An 8,377-nucleotide genomic window follows, 5' to 3' on the forward strand; every position below is an offset into this window, starting at 1 on the left:
AGAAGGGGCCAGAGAATGTTACTGAAATAATCAAAGGGTTACAGCAAGGATTTCACATCAGTTCAGTTCAGTCACTTAGTCATGTCTAACTCTTTGTGACCGCATGGACTGCAGCACGCCAGGCCTCCCTGTCCACCACCAACTCCGGGAGTTTATTCAAACTCACGTCCATTGAGTCGGTGATGCTATCCAACCATCTGTCATCCCCTTCTCCTCCTGCCTTCAATCTTTCCCAGCACCAGGGTCTTTTCAAATGAGTCAGCTCTTCACATCAGGAATCAAGGATTCCACATAAAGGTAGACTAAAAAGGTTAAAATACATGATATAGAAAAATAACGTTTGAGAAGGCAGAACAACTGCAATAGTAATATTGTCAGTTTAAAAGCTAACAATTTTTTGAGCACTTGCTATGTGTTGGCATTGTGCTAGATACTCTGTGTTCAGTTACTCAGCGTTGTCCGACTCTTTGAGGCCCCATGGATTATAGACCGCCAGACTCCTCTGTCCGTGGGATTTTTCCAGGAAAGAATACTGGGGTGGGCTGCCATTTCCTGCTTCAGGGGATCTTCCCCACCCAGGGATCAAACACGAGTCTCTTGCGTCTCCTGGATTGGGAAGCGGATTCTTTACCATTATGCCCCAGGGGAGTCCGACCTCCGTCTCAATGCTTAGTCTCGGTGAGCCGATGGGGATAATGCCATGGCCCACTTCACAGAAGAGGAAGTTGGGGTTCGCGAGGTGAAGAAGCAGAGCCCTGTGCCTTCAGGGGTCAGTGGGCCCGTAGCGGCCCTGCCGCCCGAGACAGGAGCAGTGGGGCCCTCAGGGCGCCCGGGGTCCGCCGGCTTCTTCCCGCGCTTACTCCTCCAGCCAGACCAGTAACACTCCGAGTCACGCCTGTCCCCAGAAAAGGGTCAGGTGCTTGTAGCCTCTCCTCCTGTCTTAGTTCGTTTTGCTGCTGGAACAAAAACACCATGGAATGGGCCACTGAGGAGCAACAGAAACTCCCCTTTTCACATCTCTGGAAGCTGCGAGTCGGGGGTGTCTGGGGTCGGCCCTCCTGGCTCCTGGCTCTGGGCGCGTGATGGGTGTCTTCCCACTGTGTCCTGAGTGCTGGAAGGGCCGGGGGAGGGGGGCTGCCTCCGGCCTCTTTGATAAGCACTCCAAGCCCTCCCAAGGGGAGTCCAGCCTCTTGACCCAACCATTCCCCAAAGCCCTCACTTGGCAACACCCGCACCAGGGTGCGGTCTGTTTCAACATCTGAATTTTTGAGGGATGCAAACATTCCGACCTCACACCTCCTTTCTATTTTTCCTTTTCCCACCTCATTTTTGGTCATGAAATGGAAGATACCAAAAGACAGCTTAAGGATGAAACTCCCCTATTGAAAATTAATTATCCCAACCACCAAAAAGAAAGAAGAGTTATGCAATGTGATCGAAGCAGTAAATATCACTTTGACAGCAATCATTGCAATACATGGCTGCATTGTTTAATACCTTGTACATCTTAAACATACACACAGTTGTATGTCAATATATTTGATTTTTTTTAAAAATTAAGGAATAAACCATCTGGTCACCTGCCCATGCCTGCACTCTCAGTGATGACCCTCTCCACCATCCTGGGTGACACACGTCTGGTCTGCAGTCATTTAGAAGAGAAAGGTGCTGTCACTCTTGCCTCGTTCCCTATCCACAGTTTTTCATCATCGAGCTGGATTTTCCCTTTGTTGCCTCCAAAGGTACCAGACTGTTTGTTTGCCTGAGTTGCCTTTTTTTCCCTTCCCTTTCACATACCCTGAGGGCTGTCTGCAGCTGTTTGCTTCTTGTTCAATTTTTTAATTGGATCTCACTGTTCAATATTTTGCGTGTTTTGACTTCACTATTTCACAGCCACGCTCAGGCTCCAGAACCCTGGACTTGGGAACGAGCCCCTAAGGTCAGCCCTGGGAGCGGGGTCACACCTGCCCCACTCAGGGAGCTCACTCCCAGATGCCGGAGAAACGGCCCTAAAAATCAGAAGCTGAGACTCAGCACAGCTGTGGAAGGAAGCCGATCCTCCCTGGACCCAAGGGCACCGCGTCGTCTCTTCTGGATATTTCGGGGTGGAAGTCGTGATGTGGGCTCTGCCTTGTGGCCGAGGGGAAGGGGCCCGGGGCCCCACGCCCCCACCCGACCCTGCAGACATGCACTGGGCCTCGGGGGGAGAGTGCGTCGGCAGGAGTCTGGGCAGGAAGCTGGTGCCCCAGGCACTCAGGGCCTCCAGGCCCCCCGTGGCATGCTGTGGGGTCCCCATGGCAATGGGGTGCCGGCACCAGAGGGTAGAATACCGCACAGCTTCTCCACGAACCGGGGGGTCCCAGCACCAAGCTGGGAGAGGAGAGCCAGGCCTGGGCACGGGGCCACGCGCCCCCAGGACCCGCAAGGGCAGCGGTGCTCAGCCTTCTTGCACCCTGAGAGCCTGGGTCAGCGCCTGGGGGAGGCGCCCAAGAATGAGAGAGGAAAGAACTGCTCTTCTGCTGACAGAGGCCCCAGAAATTAACCAGCGGGCGGCAGGAGGAGAGTCTGCAGAGATCCCTTCACACGCGAGTCGAGGGCTCCGTCAGTGACGTTTCATTCAGCTCTCGTCGTGAGAGCGTCTTCACTGGAACCCACAAGCGGACGCCCGAGACGTTCCAGCTTTGCTGGTGGGCGGGGGTCCCTTCTGCAGAGCCCCCCAGCCTGGAATCCCATTCCCTCCCCACGTGCTCCCACCTCGTCTCCTTCAGTTTCCCTGCAGACACGTGGGGTCGACTTGGACCTCCCTGGACCTCCGCGCTGTCCCCGTCTGTCGTTTTCCCGTCTCCCTGACGACTGGAAGCATGCTCCGCTCTCACCCTGGACTCCCTCCCTCAGCCCCTCCCGACAAGAAGCCCTGGACTCTCGTCTGTTTACGGTCTGGACCACACACCGCCCCCCCAGCCCCTACGGCTCCCCATTCACCTTCCTCCCAAAGGAAACTTGTGGTGGGGTGTATAGCAGAAGAAACTCCAAACCCAGGGTGATTTACAGCATTATTGTTGTTCAGTCACTAAGTCGTGTCCAACTCTTTGTGACCCCATGGACTGCAGCATGTCTGGCTTCCCTGCCCATCACCATCTCCCAGAGTTTGCTCAAACTCATGTCCATCGAGTTGGTGATGCCATCCAACCATCTCACACTCTGTCACCCCCTTCTCCTCCTGCCTTCAGTCTTTCCCAGCATCAGGGTCTTTTCCAACAAGTTGGTTCTTCGCATCAGGTGGTCAAACTATTGGCACTTCAGCATCAGTCCTTCAAATGAACATTCAGGAATGATTTCCTTTAGGATAGACTGGTTGGATCCCCTTGCAGTCCAAGGGACTCTCAAGAGTCTTCTCAGGGCCACAATTTGAAAGCATCATTTCTTTGTTGTTCAGCATTCTTTATGTTCCAACTCTCACATCTGTACATGACTATTGGAAAAAACACAGCTTTGACTATATGGACTTTTGTTGGCAAAGTGATGTCTCTGCTTTTTAACATGCTATCTAGGTTTGTCAGAGCTTTCCTTCCAAGGAGCAAGCATCTTTTTACAATGTATTACAGCATATTAGATCTTTACTATGTATAGGACAAGAGTGAACTGCGTAGGGGACAATGTCCTACCTACATAGACAATATTTATGAGTTATTAGCTAACCACTCAAAGAAATTGTGTCCTCTTCTCTCTAGGCTCCACAAAAACCAGATATTAATCTCAACCTCAGGGTCATGAGCCAAAAGACATATAGCAAAAGTTCAGACTAGCAAGTTAACTGGGAGGAAGTGACTTAGCCCATGAGATGGGAATGAGTGGTCTAAGAAAGAAACATAAGGTGATGATGGGCGAGTTTGCTAGGGCTGCTACAGCGAAGAACACAGACTGAACGGCTTAGAACGGCAGCAACGTGTGTTCTGTCCGTTTTACCCGGAACCAGGACTGGAACCCCGGAGTGTTATCAGAGAGATGTTTCTAAAGCACAGACCTGGCTGCGCCCTCTGTGTCGAGTTCTCCAAAGCCTCCCGCCTGTGCCCACAGACTCCTGCTCTGCGATGCTGAGACTCGGTAAGCCGGCCGCTCTCCGCTGGCCAGCACCCCTCCTTCCACGCTACCGTGAAGCTCCCCGGGGTCGGCTCACACCTCCTGGAGCACAGAGTTCTCCTGACTTTGCACGGACGCTCCCTCAACCTAGAACCTGCTTCTCCCTTCTTACCTGGCTGCTTCCCACAGAGGGTCTCTGTTGGGATGTCGCTGTCTCCCGGGAGCTGTCCCTCATCCGAGGGAATGGATTCACTCTCCCACCAGTGAGCTCCCTCCCATCCCATCACGGCACTAATCCCTCTGGGCCACGATCACCTGTTTGTCTCTGTCCCCCTCACATCACTGGGACCGCCTTGCAGGCAGGCTCTATGTTCAGTCTGGTCTCTAACAGAGGGCCTGGCCCTGAGTGAATGGTGACCATCACCTGTGGGGCTGAATTGTATCCGTGGCAGCAGAGACCCCAGACTGGGCTTCCTACCCCTCCGCTACCACCCCCTCGGTTGAGGTCCTTGATAACTACCCGCTGTGTGGTTTCCCGTCAAATACATGCTCCACCCTGGGACTTGGTCTCCCCCCGGGACATCATGGCGTGCCCTCTCCAGATCCCCCCTTATCTGAGCCCACACATTTTCAGCCTATCTTCAGACTCACAGGGCAGAGAGCTGGTCCCTGTGAGGACCGCCCTTTAACCCCAGACGTCATCTGTGGAATTAAACCGTACCAGAGTCCACAGTGCCCTGGGAATTAGACTTCCTCTGGTGCATCTCTGTCTCCTTTGTCTGAATCTTGACCGCCAGTACTGACCATGTGGACCACCATTTCCCGGCTCACTTTTTCCACCCCGCCCCACCTGTCGGCCGACGCGCACACCACCCCAGAGAAATCTGATGCAGAAGCCCATCTGTGACATTTTAGATTTTCTGGAAGCCGTATTTCAAAACACGAAGAAGAGGGCTTCCCTGGGGGTAAAGAATCCGCCTGCCAAAGCAGAAGACCCGGGCTCAGCCCCTGATCTGGGAAGATTCCATGCATCTCGGAGCTCCCGAGCCCGAGCACAACTGTTGAGCCTGTGAGAGCCCAGGAGCTGCAACCACTGAGCCCATGAGCCTACGTGCCCGAGAGCCCGCGTGTGCGGCGACAGAAGCACCGCGGCCCCGCTCACCGCGGCTGGAGGAAGGGCACGCGGCAGCCAAGACCCACCGCGACCAAGAGCAAACAGCAAGCAAAGTTAAAAAGGAAAAAGAAACCGGCAAAATTAATTTCAATCATATGTTTTGTTTCACACAATATGGCCAAAACATCGTTTCAACACGCAATCAATAGTTTTAAAAAATTGTCAGGACCGTATGTGACATTCTTGTTTTCGTACTAAGACTTCACGGTCTAGTCTGCAACCTTCACTGGCAGCGCACCTCGCTTTGGATTACTGTCCACTCACTCGGTGCCTGGCGGCTACAGGGGCCAGTGACTGCCGCCCTGGACAACACAGGACAGGCGGCGGGGTAGTCATAGTAACAGTAACTAGTGGAGACGATGTCCTTGTCACTTGCCCAGGACTCTACTGAGCCTCTGAGACTTTTCATGCACTAATAAGCTTAAGCTTCACAGCAATCCCACAAGCTACAGTCTGTTGTTAACCCCATGTTGCAAATGAGGAAACAGTCTCAGAGATTAAAAAACTGTATTTACCACTCATCTCCCCTGCCCCCGACCTATGGAACACTTAGTAAGCACAGGATTTGCTAAGTCTGAGAAGTCACATATCAAAAATGCACATAAAGGTTAAAGATGCTATGGATGATAAAGCAAAAAAGTTTGGATGAGCAAATCCATGTTTTGAAAGTCATCAGAGAGGACAGTCGTACACTTCCAAAAGCTACCTCCCTGTGCCATGGCCAAAAAAATAGATGAAAAACACGACAAAGGGTAGCTTTTATTATGTTCTCAGGCTTTGAAATCTTCAGAAAGAATTAGCTGAGAGAAAGTTCATTTTCAACAGTTCTGACAGATGTTTAAAATCAAGCTGGTTTCCTTTTGGTCCCTTCATGGAGCAAACTTTGCCAGCCTCTGGGGCCACTGTTCTTAGCCGGGCACACGGTGGGGGGTGAGGGCAGCTGCTTTCTCACGTGCTGTTTTCAAAGACTTCTCCAGGATGGGCATCTGTGGCTTCCTTCTCATGTCCTTGAGAACCTTGAGAGATGACTTCCTAGCAACAGGAAGGGGAGACCTGTCCCCTCCCTCAACAGATGGAAGAAAGATCACCTCCCAGCAATAGTCTTGGGTAATTGCACCTTTCTTTGTGCCACAGTTGAGCCTCTGGGAAATATTTACCTCTTTAACCTTCAGACTTCACTATCCTAATTGAAAAGAACCTATGAAATGTATGAGGATTAAGTTCCATTTCATGGAACAGAAAATCAAGTAGTGATTTACACCAGCTAGAAATCCAGTTCTCTCCTCCAGGAACCCAAACAGTCTGTGATCAGCAGGGCTTCAGTTTGTCTCATTCTGTGACTTTATCACCCTCCCCAGATGGCTTCTGTCTCGTGGACCCAAACGGCTGTGCAGATCCAGTCATCTCATCACATTCCAGCCAACAAAAGAGGTGAAAGGGCAGGGAAGGAATAAGCCCTCTCTTAAGGACCCTTCCTAAAAGCTGTATATACAGCTTACATAAACGCCATACTGACCAGAGCCCAACACAAGGCCATCAAAGCTTCAAGAGAGGATGAGGAATGTGATCTTTGATCTGCTGTGTCTGCAGCAACATGCGAATGTGCCTCTCAGACTTCTGACTGCACGGAGTACAATCATTGGAGGTCCCCAGCTGCTGTGTTCCAAAATCCGTCACTGCGTTTGCAGGGAGGTCATCCTTCCCGCAAGCTGCCCCAGCCTGAGTGTATCAGCACTACTGAGGCACCCTTAGTTGTAGTCGTCCAACTCCTCTGATGGGGAACATCAGCTAGAGAACTGTATGAATTACCTCTTCCCACGTAACAAATTAAGTCTTCCCTGATGGCTCCGTGGTAAAGAAACTGCCTGCAACGCAGGAGATGCAGGAGACCCGAGTTTGATCGCTGGGTCAGGAAAATCTCCTGGAGGAGGGCATGGAAACCCACTCCAGTACTTTTGCCTGGAGAATCCGGTGGACAAAGGAGCCTGGCAGGCTGTGGTCCATGAGGTCGCCAAGAGTCAAGACTGAAGGGACTTAGCACGCATGCAGGAAGTCCAAACTGTGTAGTTCATAAGCATGGCCAGGAGGTGGCAGTCGTGACCAATGAGAAAACCCTGCGGCTCTGCCTCTATCAGCTGTTCATTGCCCAGTGGATGCTTCCTGGACCTAATCTGATTCTTATGAAAGCGATTTCCTTCTTACGAAAACATCAGACCCAAACAGAAACTAACCTCATCCTGCAGATAAAGACTGTTTGTGCCTCACAGGCTCTCTTAGCTCTAGCCAGACCCTCAGTAAGTACTTTCCCAGCAGCAAGAGGCTGGAACGTCATGGGAAGCTGGGTGGGCGCAGGCCTCTCCCTGAAGCCCCACCGTCTTATCAGAAGCGGTCCAAAGAGGGCGGGCTTCGCAGACTGCCAGACTGATCCCAGCCCCAGGAAGGCCGAGCAGCTGGAGGATTCTGCAGGAAATAACAAGAAGCCAGGCGGCTGCTGTGTTGAGGTCACGGTGCTGGTCCCATGTCCTGAGTCACTCACACCAAGTCCTCTCCCACCAGTAATGCCCGCATGCCTTCCTCATGCAGGCACAGGTCCAGTAGTCTTTCCCGAGAGGTGATCATTGAATCGGCATCATCGCCACCTCTCTAGCTACAGATCTAGGTCGGCTGGTCAGACAGCGAAGGGTTCTGGGAGGATTGGGAAAGCCACTTAAGGAGTCCAGACCTGACCCGGTGGCCGCCAGTTGAAGATTTCCAGCTGGAGAGGGCAGATGGGGCAGAACATAGAGGAGGCGAATGGGAGCAGACCGAGGAAGCTCTCCGCCATCCCTGACTCTCAGCATCTTGTCAATCTTCTTGAGCCTCTCGTAGCATGCTGAGACAAGCGGAGGTGTTTCCTGGTTCCTTCCTCTGCCTCATCTTTGCCAAAAAAATAGCCCTGTTTCCATTGAGTCCTGAGACTCATGTGATGGCAGGAGAGCTCATGGCAGTGGCATCAGAGGGACCAGGCTTCAGGATCTGGAGGCGTAGCAGAGGCCCTCAAACCTCTGTTTCCACGTGTGTTACGTGGGGGTGAAAGTGTTTATCACAGGGGTTACAGTGAGAGTGCAGTGAGACCAGACAGAT

This window comes from Odocoileus virginianus, chromosome 27 (assembly GCF_023699985.2).
Source record: "Odocoileus virginianus isolate 20LAN1187 ecotype Illinois chromosome 27, Ovbor_1.2, whole genome shotgun sequence".
In the NCBI taxonomy this organism is placed as follows: Eukaryota; Metazoa; Chordata; class Mammalia; order Artiodactyla; family Cervidae; genus Odocoileus; species Odocoileus virginianus.